The sequence below is a fragment of the Eurosta solidaginis genome, chromosome 3, assembly GCF_040869045.1.
Source record: "Eurosta solidaginis isolate ZX-2024a chromosome 3, ASM4086904v1, whole genome shotgun sequence".
NCBI classification, from domain to species: Eukaryota; Metazoa; Arthropoda; class Insecta; order Diptera; family Tephritidae; genus Eurosta; species Eurosta solidaginis.
In genome coordinates this window covers 163,667,709-163,685,666 of record NC_090321.1, presented here as the reverse complement: position 1 = coordinate 163,685,666, position 17,958 = coordinate 163,667,709, and the positions used below count along the sequence as shown (strand labels likewise).

The following is a 17,958-nucleotide window of genomic DNA, read 5'->3' as shown; positions in this document are numbered from 1 at the left end:
GAAAATAGCCAAAACAAACGTCTTTGTTTTTGTTGCCTTCGTGGTGGTCACAATTTAACAAATTGTACAAAACGCCGTGAATGTGGTATTAATTATTGTAAGCAATATCACCATCAACTGTTGCACGAAGAATTGCAACAAACAGCTGCAGCTTGTACGGCCAATAGAAGTTATTAATTTAGATGAACATTTTGCAGTACACAAAGCAAAATTAAGTTACATACTTTTTGGTTCTAATGAAAATAGTTCCGAAGAATTTGTTTGTCGTATCGATTGCGGGCAAGTGTCCGAATACTTTACTATTGAGGATTTCGGGGTAAAGCCGTTGAAGCCAATTATTTCGGAAGCTGACAAGCGAGCCGAACGAATACTTTAAGAGACGACCCAGCGGTCTGGAAACCAATATGAAACCGGTATACTATGGAGAAAAGACCATGTTGAATTTTAAGGAGCTACTCTATGGCATTGAGTCGCTTGCAAATAATTGAGAGAAAGATAAAAAAATTATAACGACCTCGCCGAATGTTATAAGGGTACAATCGATAGCTATACTGCCAAATCGTATGCAAGAAAGATGTCAGTTACTTACTTACTTAATTGGCGCTTAACCGTCTAAACGGTTATGGCCGTCCAACAAGGCGATCCAGTCGCTCCTTCGCTCCGCCAACCGGCGCCAATTGGTCACACCAAGGGAGTTTAAATCGTTTTCCACCTGGTCCTTCCAACGGAGTGGGGGCCGCCCTCTACCTCTGCTTCCATAGGCGGGTTCCGATAGAAACACTTTCTTGGCCGGAGCATCATCTTTCATTCGCATAACATGGCCTAGCCAGCGCAGCCGCTGCGTTTTAATTCGCTGGACTATGTTGATGTCTGCGTATAGCTCGTACAGCTCATCATTAAATCTTCTTCGGTACTCGCCATCGCCAACGCGTAGAGGTCCATAAATCTTTCGAAGAACTTTTCTCTCGAACACTCCCAAAGCCGCTTCATCTGCTGTTGTCATGGTCCATGCTTCTGCCCCATATAGCACGACGGGTACGATAAGTGACTTGTAGAGTATGATTTTCGTTCGCCGAGAGAGGACTTTACTTTTCAATTGCCTACCTAGTCCAAAGTAGCATTTATTGGCAAGATTGATTCTTCGCTGGATTTCAGTGCTGATGTTGTTGCTAATGTTGATGCTGGTTCCCAAATAAACGAAGTCTTTTACTATTTCGAAATTATGGCTGCCAACAGTAGCGTGGTTGCCAAGGCGCATATGCGCTGACTCTTTGCTCGATGACTGCAGGTACTTCGTTTTGTCCTCATTCACCATCAAACCCAACTTTACCGCTTCTTTTTCCAGCTTGGAGTAAGCAGAACTAACAGCGCGGGTGTTTAGGCCGATGATATCAATGTCATCAGCATATGCCAGTAATTGCACGCTTTTATAGTATATTGTTCCAGTGCGGTTAAGTTCTGCAGCTAGTATATTTTTCTCCAGCATCAAATTAAAGAAATCGCACGATAGGGGGTCACCCTGTCTGAAACCTCGTTTAGTTTCGAACGGCTCGGAGAGGTCCTTCCCAATTCTGACTGAGCTGATGGTGTTGCTCAACGTCATTTTGCACAGCCGTATAAGTTTTGCGGGGAAACCAAATTCAGACATAGCGGCATATAGGCAGCTCCTTTTCGTGCTGTCGAAGGCGGCTTTAAAGTCGACGAAGAGGTGATGTGTGTCGATTCTCTTTTCACGGGTTTTTTCCAAGATTTGGCGCATTGTGAAAATCTGGTCGATGGTAGATTTACCAGGTCTGAAGCCGCACTGATAAGGTCCAATCAGCCGGTTCACGGTGGGCTTCAATCTTTCGCACAATACACTTGAAAGGACCTTATATGCGATATTAAGAAGGCTGATTCCACGATAGTTGGTGCATTTTGCAGTATCCCCCTTCTTGTGGACTGGGCAAAGAACACTTAGATTCCAACCGTCGGGCATGCTTTCGTCCGCCCATATTTTGCTAAGAAGCTGCTGCATGCGCCTTACCAACTCCTCGCCGCCGAACTTGAATAGCTCCGCAGGCAATCCATCAGCGCCCACGGCCTTGTTGTTTTTCAATCTGGTTATTGCTATTCTAACTTCGTCATAATCGGGCGGGGGGACATATATTCCATCATCATCGATTGCGGGATCGGGTTCTTCATCTCTGCGCGGTGAATTGCTGCCTCCATTTAGGAGAGCAGAGAAGTGTTCCCTCCATAATCTAAGCACTCTCTGGACATCAGTTACAAGGTCGCCGTTTTCATTCCTACAGGAGTTTGCCCCGGTCTTAAAACCTTCCGTCTGTCGCCGTATTTTTTGGTAGAATTTTCGGGCGTTATTCCTGGTGGCTAGCAGCTCAAGCTCCTCGCACTCACGCCTTTCTGCTTCTGCTTTTTTCTTCCTGAAAAGGCGTCTCGCTTCCCTTTTCAACTCACGATAGCGTTCACACACTCCTCTTGTCGCGCTCGCTTTAAACGTAGCCCTGTAGGCAGCGTCTTTTCTTTCGGTTGCAACGCGGCATTCTTCATCATACCAGTTGTTTTTTCGTGGCCGCCGGTAACCAATTTTTTCCTCGGCGGCAGTATGAAGTGCTTTGGAGATATGCTCCCACTGCTCCTGTATTCCTTCAGGATGAGTTGTGCCCTCAGAGAGCAGGTGTGAGAGTCGAGTTGCGAAATCATTGGCAGTCTGTTGTGATTGAAGCTTTTCGACGTCTAGCTTTCCTTGTGTTTTTTGTTCCTTGTTTTTAGCCGCGTTGAGGCGGGTGCGTATTTTGGCTGCAACGAGATAATGGTCCGAATCGATGTTAGGTCCTCGGATCGTTCGCACATCTAAAACACTGGAGGCATGCCGTCCGTCTATCACAACGTGATCGATCTGATTGCGAGTATTTCGATCAGGAGACAGCCATGTAGCTTGATGTATCTTTTTATGCATGAACCTCGTGCTTGATATGACCATGTTTCGAGTACCGGCAAAGTCAATCAGCCTCAGTCCGTTAGGAGAAGTTTCATTGTGTAGGCTGAACTTTCCGACTGTAGGGCCAAAAACACCTTTGCCCACCCTGGCGTTAAAGTCGCCAAGCACGACTTTTATATCATGACGGGGGCAGCGCTCGTATGTGCGTTCTAATTGTTCATAAAAAGTGTCTTTCACCTCATCGTCTTTCTCCTCTGTCGGCGTATGGGCGCAGATGAATGATATATTAAAAAATTTTGCTTTTATTCGAATAGCGGCGAGACGCTCGTCTACAGGCGTGAACGCCAGCACTTGGCGACAAAGTCTCTCTCCCACCACGAATCCGACGCCGAAACTGCGCTTATTCGCATGGCCACTCCAATATATGTCACAATTTTTGATCTTCTTTCTTCCTTGCTTCGTCCAACGCATTTCTTGGATGGCGGTGATGTCAGATTTTGCTTTGACGAGGACATCAACCAGCCGGACATCTGCACCAATCCCATTCAGGGAGCGGACGTTCCAGGTGCATGCCCTCAATTCATTGTCCTTCAAACGTTTGCCATGGTCGTCATCAATAGAGAGTGTATTTATCCGAGGCTTGTTGTTATATTTCATTGGAGTATGGTTTTACGTGGCGGGTCCCAAGCCCAGCGCACAACCCGCTCAGCGGGTTAGTGAAACCACATACATGGCATCTGCCGCACTTCTCTGTATGCATAGTAAATAAAGGGAACAAGAGACGTTTAGTGTTTGATGCTGCCGCATCAATAAGTGGTGTATCATTCAACTCGCGATTAATGAAAGGTCCGAATACCTACCAGCCACAGCCTCTTACAGCAATTATATTTAAATTCCGTCAGGGCAAAATAGGGGTTTGTGCGGATATATGCGAAATGTTTCACCGCGTAAAAATACGAGAAGACGACCAGACCGCTCAAAGATTCTAATGGAGAAGCGGCAATCAATCAGTAGAACCAGATGTTTATGTAATGAGCGCAATGATCTTTGGATTAGTCAGCTCCCCATGCTCAGCACAATACGTTAAAAATATAAATGCTGAGAATTGGGTGGGCATGCGTAAAAGGGGAAAAGAAGCAATAATAAAACGTCATTATGTAGACGATTATGTCGACAGTGTTGACGAGGCCATAGACGATGTTTTGGACATTCACGATAAAGCAGGTTTTGAACTACGAGGATTTTTTTCTAACTCGATCAAAGTTCGCGATTCTTTGAATAAAATATCAACAGGATCAGGCGATGTTTTAACGAGCATGTTTAATAGCGAAACAGTGACTGAGAAGGTATTGGGCATGTTTTGGCGCCCGGAAAACGATGTGCTTTGTTTTGTATTGAAGTTTGCGAAGATATTGCCAGCAGTCCTAAGTGGCAAGCGCCGTTCCACTAAAAGTGAGGTACTGGGCCTTACGATGTCCTTATTCGATCCATGCGGGTTTGTGGCTAATGTAGTTATAAAATCAAAGATACTCCTGCAAGAGTTGTGGAGGGTAAATGCGGGTTGGGATACAGTAATCCCAGATGATATTTACCAAAGGTGGTATGACTGGTACTTGGATTTATCAAATGTCGAAAAGATAGGCGTACCAAGGTGTTACCATAGCAATTTTACTGAATTAGCTCTCATATCGACTTGCACGTTTTCGTTGATGCGAGTGAAGTGGCCTTTTCCGCGGTAGTTTATTGGCGGATTTCTAGTCAAAAGGTAGTCGATGTAGTATTCGTAGCTGGGAAGTCGAGATGTAGTCCGATTAAATCCCTGTCTATTCCCAGATTAGAGCTGCACGCAGCAGTACTGGGTGTTAGATTGTCGAATGCAATTGTTGAAAGTCACGATGTGAAGCCAAGGGAGATAGTTTTTTGGTCTGATTCAAAAACGGTCATAAATTGGATAAGGTCTGACAGTCGGTGCTACAAGCAATTTGTGGCACACCGCATCGCAGAAAATTTTAGATTCAACAAACGTTGAGCAATGGAAGTGGGTACCCGGGTCATTGAACCCCGCTGACGAGGGGACCCGAGCAAATACAAAGAAACAGACGATCAGCTCGCGTCCAGAATTTTTAAAGCGTCCGAAAGATGAGTGGCCGTCTATCCCACTTGACATAAGCCAGCATTCAGGGCAAAATGAAAGGCGCTCTAAAAGTTTGCTAGCGATTTCGGAAAAGGAACGATGTGCTGTGTTTATCGTGCGATAGCCAAATTTGAAGGCAAAGGTAAAATGCGTGCAGAAAGCTGCATTTATTTAACGACAACAGAATTGAAAGACGCTGAAATCAAAGTTTGCCGTTTAGTCCAACGACGAAGTCTTTGCAGAGGAGATACAAATGCTGACAGATGGAAAACCTTTACCAAAGGGTAGCGCAATTTATAGTATAACACCAATATTGAATAACGATAATATCATTCGTCTGGCAGGCCGTATTGACCGAGCAACATGCGTCGCCGAAGGCACAAAACGACCTATAATTTTGCCGAAGGCTCACGTTAGAACTACATTGATTGTACGCTATTTCCATGAGCTGTATCAACATCAAAATCAAGGGACTACTTGTTCAGCTATTCGTCGAAAGTTCTGGATTCCATGCATAAGGCAAGTTATTCGATCGGCCAGGGTGAACTGCCAACTTTGTAAAAATAGGTCTGCTAAGGCAAAGCCGCCTCTCATGGGACAGTTGCTGGAAGATCGTCTTACTCCGTTTGTCAGAGCCTTCTCATACACGGGCTTAGATTATTTCGGCCCGTATTTGGTGACGATTGGGCGTCGTCATGAAAAGAGGTGGGCAGCTCTATTCACGTGCTTGTCTGTTAGAGCAATACATATCGAATTCGCTAAAGATTTATCTGCGGGCTCTACAATAATATGCTTATGAAATTTCATGAACCGAAGAGGAGTTCCTGTCCGGATCAGGAGTGATAGGGGTACGAATTTTGTGGGTGCTAGCAAGAAGGAGTTGGCACTCATTGATAAATTAGTGGCGGGCGAGTGTGCAAGGCGCGGCGTGGATATTTAACACCCCTGCAAACCCATCAGCTGGCGGAATTTGGGAGCGAATGGTTCGTTCTGTGAAACGTGTTTTGTCTTTCGTACTTAATGAAAGGGCACCACAGTTGGAGACGCTTACGTCTTTACTTATCGGGGCTGAAAATCTGATAAACTCGCGAACTTTCACACATCTTCCGTTGGAAAATGAAAGCGCCGAGCCATTGACGCCGAATCATTTTTTACTCGGTGGCCCAAACTTCGCCAACAATAAACGAAAAAGTATGCTTGCGTAAGCAACGGCATATCCTTCAACAGCTTAAGCAAAGCTTTTGGAAAAGGTGGGTTTGGAAAACCTTCCTGAACTTACGCACCGAACTAAATGGCATCTGAATGTAAAGCCTATTCAAGTTAATGATGTAGTTATAGTCTATGATGACAACGAACCCCGAGGCGAATGGAAGCGGGGGATCATTACTGAAGTATTTCCGGCAGCCGATGGGCAAGTAAGGTCCGCAATAGTAAAGACGCTGATGGGTCTTCTTCGCAGACCTGCTTCCAAACTTGCGTACTAGACGTGATGATTGGTGAATGCGGATCTAGTTCTGAATCCCGATCAGATTCACGGGAGGCGGGATGTTGAGTAAACGAACCTGTAGCTGACTCTTTATTTGGTTTTTTTGTATCTGTTTTACCCTGCGATATAAATTGACAATCTAAATTTGAATCAAACTGATTTTTTATATTTTATGCTTTCTATGCCACCCTGCAACATTTTCCGAACAACTACTTTAATGAATGTGAACAATTGTATCAAAGAAGAAATGTTGGTGGAAAAATAATAGCAAATAAGTAAGTTAAATTACTTGGAAACTGTCTTTTGTTAATTTGCATTATTTAATAAAGATAATAAACTCCACTCCACATATTATACGTACTTTACTGGGTCTTTTATTTTTTAATATTTGGACATAAAACGGAGTTCTTTTATATTTGCATTGAATTTCCAACAAGTGCCTTAAATTTTTGCCGGAATACACGTGCTGTAACATCGTGTCGATCTGTTGGTGACTGACCGTCGAACAAAATTATTTTTTATATCGTTCCACATCGGAGTACACGTAAAAGTGATGAAAAGATCTGGTCCGGCCGTATTTTCGAAGATATAACATAGCATCTATGCACATGTGCATGTGGCGTGGACTACCAATATAAGAACCTGGTAATATCGGCAGACGTCCGATATCATTCACATTTGCATCATGCGCTATTGCATCTTGCAAATATATGTACTCTTCAGATCGCAATTTTGTTTGATTAAATCGGATGAAATTGAGACGTTCAATTTCAATTTTTGCATATATGTCTACAATGTATTGGTGAAAAAGTTTACCACACCTCAGAATGTAATTTTGTTCTTGTGCACGAATCATCAATCGATAAGAATAATAATTCATCGCACTACCATTGTTTGAACATCTCGACCTGTAAAAAATATGTTCATTCGATTTTAAATTTTAGTTTTTATTTAATATCTGATTAATATAATTAGTATATTATTTACCGGTTCTTGGATCTATCATTGGTATATTAATGTGATAACCATCATCACCTTTCCAATGCGATGAAGCTCCGAAACACGCTGTAATTGTTCATTTATACGATGAAGTACAATATCGCGGGATTGAAACTGATCGCCACCAATTACAATTGCCACTTCATCAAACGTCGGTACATTAAATCTTCTGGCATGCTCACCAAAAGGCGTTTTATCCGCTCTGATTATGATTTTGCGATTATCAGATGGCATACGATCGAGGACGGGTTTGAACAATTTCACTAATTCATTGTTCTGATGAAAAAATCTTTGGAGATCGCAAATAATCGCTCGTTTTGTATGTGAGCCAATTGTGCAACGTTCATCCAACTCACGATTTTCATCTCCGATAAAATATATTTGCAAAAATTGATGGTTAGCGTTAGGAAATGGTAACAATGCACCCGCTCGATGATAAATCTGACCTTGAATCTGTAATATGTATGCAATTTAATTTGATGTTGGATCAGAATCCTTAAAAACATTGTAGAAACTGTTACTTAGATCTACAGAACAATTAGATATTCCTCATGAAGTAATCACCTTAAATAAAATTGTCTCTTACAATTTTTGTAGCACCAAAAGAAGTCATTTGAAATTTTTAATTTAATTTAATTTATTTATTATTACGGCTGTTTAGGCCTAAAACTTAAACTACTAAGTACAATTTATTATTATATCATTTATTTCTATTGAATATGCTGTTGGAATGCCATGTGATTCCGATCAGCATATTTACTGGCGTAACAAACGGACGAGTCTGGGAGCCAGTCATTTAAGGAAGGTTGGAAAGGACGCGTTTCCAATCCTCCAGGGCTCCCAGCTTAAGGCAACAAAATTTGGAACTTATATTTTTCAATTATATTTGTGTTTTAAGCTGTCGGAATGTATTGGTCTCCGATCAACACAGCTAAACATGTCTTTGGATGTTGGAAATTGAAGTGTACCCAATCACCCCTCAACTTTGTTTAGTAAAGACGCTGTCGGAACGCATGAAGATTCCGATCAGCACATCTCAAAATATATTGGGAGGTTGAAAAGGACGTGTTTCCAATCCCCCCCCCCCCCCCCCCCCCCCCGCTCCAACTTTTGTTTGACCTTATTTTGGTTACACATCATATAATTTTATTGTTATATTAATGCTGTCGGAATGCGAGTGATCCCGATCAGCAACAGTAAATATAGGCTGAAAATACCGAATTCCAGCGAAATTTGTTGTTGGAACTGTCTGGAGTTACAGGTGGCGACTGATTTTCTTTTCCTTAGGACCGGGTGCATTGTATTTTGCTGCTACCAGTATTACCATTCCCTTTTCGCCCTCCAGTATCGGTATGTCATGTAAAAAATAAAAGAAAAAAAAAACTTTATCTTATTGGAAGGGTTTTACAATGCTCCAATAAACTTTTTTTAAAGGTATTGAAGTTATTACTACTTTTTATGTGATTAGGAAGTTAATTGAAATATTTCAGGCCCTTATAAAATATATTTTGCTTGTCCACTTCTGTTTTGAAAAGAGGTAATCTAAAATTATTGTTTTCTCTGATTACGTATGAATGTGCATCATTTACATATCTAAGCTTTTCGCTGAGGTATGTTGGTAATTTACCGTGCTTAATATTAAATACAAATTTCATACTGTGGTAGAATATGAGCTGTTTTATACTCAACCAGTTTAGTGCTTCTATCATGTTATTAATGGGAGTATCATACCTCATGTTTAATATAAATCTCATAGCTTTATTTTGCATAACTTGTAGCTTATCTACCTGAGTTACATTGGCCATAAAGAATATTGTGGGACAATATATGAAATGCGGCTCTATGATGGATATATACACTTTCAGTTTGTATTTTCTACTGATAAATTTGCATGACCTTTTCCAAAAACCAATTTTCTTGCCTATTTTGGCAACTATATAATCAATATGAACATAAAATTTTAATTTATTATCAACCTGAACCCCTAAGTACTTGAAAGTTTTAACTTCGTTAATGTTTGAGTTCATTATTTTTAGCTCGATATTACAAGATTCCTTATTCATCGCTCTAGATATGACCATAAAATGGGTTTTATTAACATTAAGTTTAAGCTTATTCTTACAAAGCCACCTGTATAGGGTGTTCAAGTCTTCCTGCATTTTGCTCCTAGCTAACATGATATCAAGTTCACTTACTTCGAGCAGTGCGTCATCCGCAAACAGCCTTATTTTACTACGTTTTAGCGCCGAAGATATATCATTTATATATCCTTGTGGCAATCCAATTCCTGTCAATACCTCTTCCGAGACAACCGACTCAATGGCTGTTTTTTGTCTTCGGTTACCTAAAAAGCTCTGAAACCACTGCAGCTCGTTGCCCCTAATTCCAATTTTTTCTAATTTTTTAATCATTATATTTCTGTCTATAGTTTCAAATGCTCTCTTCAAGTCGATAAAAACCGCAAGTATACTTTTCTTTTGATTTAGTTCTTCTTTCCAACTCGATATTACATAATTTAAAGCCGTTTCACAAGAGTGGCCTTCTCTGAAACCGGATTGTTCTTTAATTAGTATTTTATTTATTTCCAAGTAACTTATGAGCTGATCTTTTACTACTGTTTCTAGAATTTTTTTGATTTCGGCAACGTGTTGATCGGTCTCAGATCTTCTGCCTTTAATGAATTTTTTACCTTCTTTATTGGCACTATTGTTGATATTTTCCATGCGTCAGGCACTATTCCCTCTACTAATGATTTATTTATGATATTCGCATAGAAATGTCCCATGTATGACACCGAATCCTTAATTACTCCTTCTGATAGTAAATTTGTTCCTTATAATACTTCTTCTTCTTCTAGTTTCTTATAATACTTCGCAACCGTATTATATTCCGAAAATTCACCAGATCTTCTGGCTTGTGAGTGCAATTGGATTTTTAATTTGTTAATTTCGGTCAGTTCATGATGAATTGTATTCTTGTATATGATTCATAAAATGCTTCGACATTGGTGATCCTCCAAAAATGAATGAGTGCAATATATCAGGTGGAGTTTCAAATGCCAGCGATTTCACTTTGCCATTAGCACAATACATGCCAGCCGTTTCACCCAGAAACTTAGCTGCTTCACAATGTGGACATATCGCACTCATTAATCCAATATATCCATGCATACTGTAATCAATTTGTGGATCGTAATTAAACGCAGCACGATACATATTTTCTAGAACACGACGTCGTATTTGTCTTGGTCGTGCGGGATTTCTTTGTCGCTGTGGTTCTTCAGAACTATTTCGTGCATATCGTTCACGTCATATTTCATGTTGTTGCGACAGGTCATCAATACTTTGCGCTCTTCTTTGAAGTAAGATTCTGTTAGCACTACGCGTACGTCGACCGATATTTTGATGTCTGGCTCGAGGCATTTTCTTCAAGAGAAAGGAAAACAATTCACTAAAACTCCATGTTCAACGCAAGAAATTTAATTTAAGAAAAGCACATGTGCAAACAAAAAATGTGCGGTCAAAATACACCCACACGTATATGTCCAAAAAACAAAACGAAAATACAAACCGTGCAAAAAATTTGATGAAAAACACAATAAAACACGTGGGCACGATTAGATACAGTTGAAATCACTAAATGTATTCTGTAAAATGAACGAAGAAAGAACATTTGAAAAAATAAATTTGAAGAGAAAAACATGATACATCATTGCCACAATCTTCTACTATGTTTTTGTTCAACGATACGACATACTTACAGAAGGAATTCCCAATGTATTATAAATATTGATATGAATTCAATTGAAAATGAAGAAATACTCAATTTTGAATCGAAAACTACATAAATATTGAACACACGTGTTGATTCTCCATAGTTCATAACAAAAAGACCTAATGTTAATATACACCGAAAGTACGATGTGACAGATATGTATGTTGTGTTGTGGTGTATATCTTTCCATTGTATCTGAAAAATCCCTATTGCCAAAATGGCGGCCATGTTCATTGTTCATACTTTTGTCTAAAAAAACTCGATCAGATGCAAATGAATCGTACAACACATCATAAATACATTTCTTCATTACTTTTTTGTTAATTTTTTTATTCGTAAGGCATCAGAGTAAAAAAGTTAGTAAGTGTGTAGGAACAACAATTTTCGGGACGCTGGTGAATATATTCGTTGAAATCGAGGGATTCATCAGTTAGGTCACCAAATAGTTGTAGCGATATTGATTCGAAAACAGGTGGGCGAATGTTTCTAATGTTGACTTGATCCGTATTTCGAAGAAACATTGTATATGGAAATCTTATGGCTATCAGATTTGGTAGTCGTAAATTTGCAAGTTGAATGGCAACAGTCAACGATTCTGTATATTCGTTTTTCCAATAAGTGATTTCTCGTCGTGAAGGAAGATTGAACACGTTGCGCCGTATCGTTGTTTGTTGGGACAGTTGTGTAATGAAGAGATATTGTAAATTTTCAGTAAAGAAGCGAACATTTGAAAAGAACCAGTTGAAATTTGCGGAATGTCGGGTTTCGATTTCGAGAAATCTAAAATATTGACCGAAATAATGCATCAGCGCTTCGTCGTAAAAAATGCGATGAACTCGATACTCTTGAATTCTTGTTGCCAAAATCCCACCCAAAAATGAATTTGCCGATGCGAAATGTATGACATCTTCATCAGAATGTAGTCGGTTAGCAATTTCAACTGTATTCATGGTTGTTTGACACAACAACATCACACTTAATAAATTTAGTGGGACATTACTCACCACATTGAAGCACAGCGTATACCGAATTTACTTAAATCCAGTTCATTTATTTTATTTTTTTTCAGTTTTTATGAAAAAAAAAACAAAACAAAACAAATGACTTCTTTTTTCGTTTTGTTTTCACTTGAGAAATTCCGAACGTCAAATTATAATTCTAGAAAAGTCAATCCCATTGAATAATGCAAAATGGGAATAAGCACCACCTATTCCATTTCATGAAATAACGCAAACATGCAAATAAGCACCATCTATTGGTGTGAAAGGTAGCCGTAGCTTGGTGTGATATATCTCATGAACCGCTCGACCAAATTCAATCAAACTTTACAGAAACCATATACACGATAGCCCAAATGTACCGTAGAATTTGGTGGAGCCGGTCTCAAGTTATAAAGTAACACCAAAAATGTGCACTTATTTTTATATATACAGATAGATAGTATAGAGTCTATACTCATAAGTATTCTGATTTAAGAAATGTATGCGGCGTTGCAATTTCGATAACAGTGCCCTACAGTTTACATTATGTTAATACTTTCCTTACCTACGCTTGCTGCTTTAATTTAGCTTCTATTTCCATTAAGGCCTTCATATTTCGCTCACGCGTCTCTGGATCTTCGTCCTTATGCGTAGTTGAGTGTAACCGTAGCTCCGAAGCCAAACGAAAGGCTAAGGGACAAAACTTACATCTGTATATATTATCACCAAGATGATTTACACTTAAATGCTTATTCAGTACACTTGTTGTAGCAAAGCACCGTTCGCAGTATTTGCATTTATATGGTTTTTCACCCGTATGAGTACGCATATGCTGCCTTAAGTGCACAGCTTGTGCAAATCTATTTAATACAGAGAGCAAAGCTAGAATAAATTTTGATAAATATATCAGGACGAGGATTTTTATTATAATTTACCGCTTTTCACAAAAATCACATTTATGGGGCTTTTCTCCGCTATGAATGAGTTTATGTTTCTTTAAGTCCGATGTTGTTTTAAAATGTTTGCCACATATATCGCACGGGTTTTTGTAGTTCTTGTCACGTATGTTTTTGTATCTAAAAAAATCAAATCTAATCAAGACAAAAAAAAAACAAATTTACTTTTTGATATTAAAAGGAAGCGAGGATTAGCATTTTGTAACTAAACTAACAATTTGTGGGCTACTAAAAAGTCGAGTATGTTCAAATTTAAACACGGTCTTTTAGTATTTTTAATCCCACTTGCAGAATGGTAAGTCATTTTTTTAGCTCAACGCTAATTTCAAGGGGATTTAGTTGCCACTACTTCGAATGCGCCTTTCTCTGCGCTCCCTTTCAGCACGCATCAATTTCGTTATAGCGATAAAGGCCATCTTGCTCACAGTAGTGCAACAATCTATTTGTCCGCACATTCGGGGAACTAAATTCCTAATGGAAGGCTGCTCTCCGAAAACTCTGTGTCCAGAGAGTCTTTCGCCGTGAAAACGAGGGCAGTGAAACATAACATGCGCTTTCCAATTCGAAGGGACTGTGGAGAAAAAGGGTCTTCCTCTATCCCACGCTTATGTAGATATTCCTTGAAGACGCCGTGCCCGCTCAATATCTGTGTGAGGTGGTAATTTAATTGGGCGTGCTTTCGCTCGTACCGTTTTCGCGATTCTTCCCACCTAACTATTGTTCGTGACCTTGCGCTTTTCCTAGCATCTTCACATGGTCGGCTGATTCCAATGCCATACAGATCGGCCATTTCATCTGAGAGTAGATGTACTGGGATTTTCCTGGATAAGACATGGATCGCGTCGTCGGACACCGTCCGATACGCACACACTATTCGTATAGCAGTAATACGGTAGGCTGCTAGTATTTCTTTTTGGTGGACCATTTTAGATCCGTGCCATACTGGTGCTGCATATAATATTATCGAGCTGGTTACGTTGGATAATAGCTGACGTGTAGCTTCGCCTGGGCCGCCGATGTTGGGCATTATTCGCGTTAGAGCTTCACTAAATCTTAGACACTTTTTCCCCCACCGCCCTGAAGTGCTCCTTAAAAGTTAGTTTTGAGTCAATGATTACTCCTAGATATTTCAAGAAAGGCTTTGAATTTATTTGATAATCTCCTATGGTAAGGACTAACTCATCCACAGTCCGCTTTGAGCTCACCAAAAATACTTCTGTCTTATTGCTAGCCATCTCCAGCCCCATGTTCGTCAGCCATTCCGTTATTCTTCCCACGGCGTAATTACATAATGCTTGGAGCAGATAAAGTTTCTTGGCCCCTGCTACTACGACAATTTCATCTGCATAGCCGACAATTTCCGTGCCTCCGGGAAGGTCGATTTGTAGCACACCGTCATACATGTACATCACTATAGCAGTCACCTTGTCGTTGGTGTGAGGGCTTAGCCGAACTCCATAGCGCCCGACTATGGGGCTGAGCGGTTTAGGGCCTGCATCTACGCCGTTTCGCTTCATAGGAGGGCGGCGGGATGTCGGTCACCAATAACTCCCAACCCCCTAATCCAGGGTGTTATGCGGATCGTGCCTATTGGACGATTTGCAGCCAGGGGATGTATTCGGTTGTATTTGAAGGGAGCCTTCCCGATACCGGGCCGCCCGGGAAGTAATGATGGCCTTAAGACAGCAAGGGGCGCTGTTGTGGTTTTAAGGCGCCCATCGTGGACACCATGAAAATTGTTATTCTGTGCACACATTGCCACACACACACAACTGTTAACGACACTTACTCTGCCTTTTTTTTGTTTTCCTTCAGTTCAATAAATGTCTCTTTAAATTTTTTTTAAATTTAATGGTTTTATTTAAAACTTTGTTTTTACACGTTTTAGTTCTTAGTTTCTAGTTTCTTCTTTTAACTTCGATTTTAATTTCTATTAACTTAGACTTTTCAATTTAATTCGCGTGTGTGTAATTTGCCGGTTCTATCTCAACTGTAAAATGTACCCACGCTGCGTTGCCATTTTTCCCATATTGCTGAATGCAATTGCCACTGCTGAGTGCAATTGGCGTTGCTGCTCAGCATCAGCTGACAGCGATGCCACTTGCACGCAGGGGTGTGTTATTGCGTAAAGGCGAGTAACGCAGTGCGGTTATACCACCCTTCCTTAGAAAAAGAAGAATCTGACAAGCTGATCAGATTTGTCATATTCTTCTTGTTCCTATGACTTGTAAATTGTTTTGGTTGAATGAATGTGTGATATTAGGGTGTTTCTCCCCTTTTTTCTCATTCGTTCATTCAGAACAATTTTTTCCTTTCACATATGAAATTTTGTTAATATCAATTCAATTGCTTACATGTAATTTGTTTTCTAATTTCTATTGGACTAAATTAATGTATTATATATATTTATTACAAATAGTGCGCTCATTATAATTTTGTTTTTATTTACATGCAAATTGAAATTTTTGTTTTCGTATATTAATATAAATTTTAATTTGAGATTTCATGCTTCAATAACAGAGTAATGAAAATTTAAGATTAGTTACAAGCTAGTTTGTAAATTTGTATGAAGAAAAGTTTAGTTTACCTTATTGATTCGGTTTTTGTGAACGGTTTTTTTCTTTTTATTCATTTCATCTAAAACCGTGACATTAACTCCACCAATTTTTGTGACTATATATGGTCCTTGGTAAATGCTTTCGTGTTTATTTCTAGGTTCTTTCTGTACTACTACCTTATCGTTTATATCAGGCATGCTTAACGAACGAAACGATATCATTTCGTTACGATAATCAACGCTAATAAACGAAACGAAGTCACTTCGTTTGATTATCGTAACGAAATGATATCGTTTCGTTCGTTAAGCATGCCTGGTTTATATTAATAGCTAACGGACGCGCCCTCTTATCATAAAGATCCTTATTTTTAATTTTATGTTTATTAATTAAATCTTTTGCTATTTTATGTGTTTTTTGTAGTCTATATTTTACTTCTTTTGCACAATTTTCAACATTGTAAATTGGGTCGATTTGTTCCTTTTGAACTTCATTTGGTAAGGTAACATTTCTACCGAATACTAATTCGTATGGAGTAAATCCATTATCAAAAACTGTACTAGTTGTATTATGCAAAAATGTAAAATATTTCTAATAAACGTCCCATTCGGGGAAGTTATCATTTAGAAAAGCTCGTAAATATTCATTAAACACCCGATGATTTCTTTCAATTGTACCTAGGGTTTCATGATGGTAAGCTGTAGAAAAATTATGTTGAATTTTTAGGGTTTAGTTAATTCAGAGAAAATTTCATTTTTATATTCGGTTCCTAAATCGGTTTTAATTGATTTCATTATGCCATAAATGAGGATGAAGCCTTCAAAAATGGCTGTTGCAATTGTTTTTGCTGTCTTATCAGGGATTGATATTGTAACTAGGTATTTGCTTAAGTCGCACATAATGGTAACCGCGAACCTATTCCCATTATTCGACTCAGGCAAAGGTCCTATTGTATCTATAACTACGACATCGAATGGTTTGCAGGGTGTTGGTGTAAGCACCAAATTTTCTTTGGTTTTTGGCTTGACTTTATTCAAAAGGCACTTTTTGCAATTTTTGACGTATGTGGAAATATCACGGGTCATACCTTTCCAATAATATTTTGTACGCTTTTTATTTCCGCAGTGACCTCCTGATTCGGGTCATTGTGGTAAATTTCCATTAATTTAAGTTTTTTGTCGTTGTCCGTAACTGTTTCGACAGGTTCTATTAATAGTATTTGTAAATTTTTTAAAATTGAATTCCCTGTACTTTTAAAATTTGAAATAGAGAAATATTTAAATGACTGATCATCTTTTTGCCATTCTGCTTGCCTAATATTGTGTTTACCAGCTTCTTTTTCAAGCTTCAAAAGTAATTAAGTTTGAATGGCAACAGTCAACGATTCTGTATATTCGTTTTTCCAATAAGTGATTTCTCGTCGTGAAGGAAGATTGAACACGTTGCGCCGTATCGTTGTTTGTTGGGACAGTTGTGTAATGAAGAGATATTGTAAATTTTCAGTAAGGAAGCGAACATTTGAAAAGAACCAGTTGAAATTTGCGGAATGTCGGGTTTCGATTTCGAGAAATCTAAAATATTGACCGAAATAATGCATCAGCGCTTCGTCGTAAAAAATGCGATGAACTCAATACTCTTGAATTCTTGTTGCCAAAATCCCACCCAAAAATGAATTTGCCGATGCGAAATGTATGACATCTTCATCAGAATGCAGTCGGTTAGCAATTTCAACTGTATTCATGGTTGTTTGACACAACAACATCACACTTAATAAATTTAGTGGGACATTACTCACCACATTGAAGCACAGCGTATACCGAATTTACTTAAATCCAGTTCATTTATTTTATTTTTTTCAGTTTTTATGAAAAAAAAAAAAACAAAACAAAACAAATGACTTCTTTTTTCGTTTTGTTTTCACTTGAGAAATTCCGAACGTCAAATTATAATTCTAGAAAAGTCAATCCCATTGAATAATGCAAAATGGGAATAAGCACCACCTATTCCATTTCATGAAATAACGCAAATATGCAAATAAGCACCATCTATTGGTGTGAAAGGTAGCCGTAGCTTGGTGTGATATATCTCATGAACCGCTCGACCAAATTCAATCAAACTTTACAGAAACCATAT

The 17,958-nt window shown here is 39.1% G+C and overlaps 1 protein-coding gene and 1 long non-coding RNA gene across 2 annotated transcripts in view; both read right to left on the bottom strand.

Moving 5' to 3' along the window:
• Window positions 1–13,006, bottom strand: part of LOC137244549 (uncharacterized) — a 34,341-nt gene extending 21,335 nt beyond the window's left edge. The window contains exon 1 of the long non-coding RNA XR_010951093.1: window positions 12,880–13,006. This is a non-coding gene — a long non-coding RNA (uncharacterized lncRNA). The remainder of the gene's footprint in view (window positions 1–12,879) is intronic.
• A 154-nt stretch (window positions 13,007–13,160) lies between these two features.
• The window catches only part of LOC137244543 (zinc finger protein 558-like), a 103,974-nt gene continuing 99,176 nt past the window's right edge, over window positions 13,161–17,958 (bottom strand). The window contains exons 10-11 of the mRNA XM_067773644.1: window positions 13,250–13,390; window positions 13,161–13,196 (exon numbers count right to left, since the gene is read on the bottom strand). The gene's annotated coding sequence lies outside the window, so the exon portion shown is untranslated. The remainder of the gene's footprint in view (window positions 13,197–13,249; window positions 13,391–17,958) is intronic.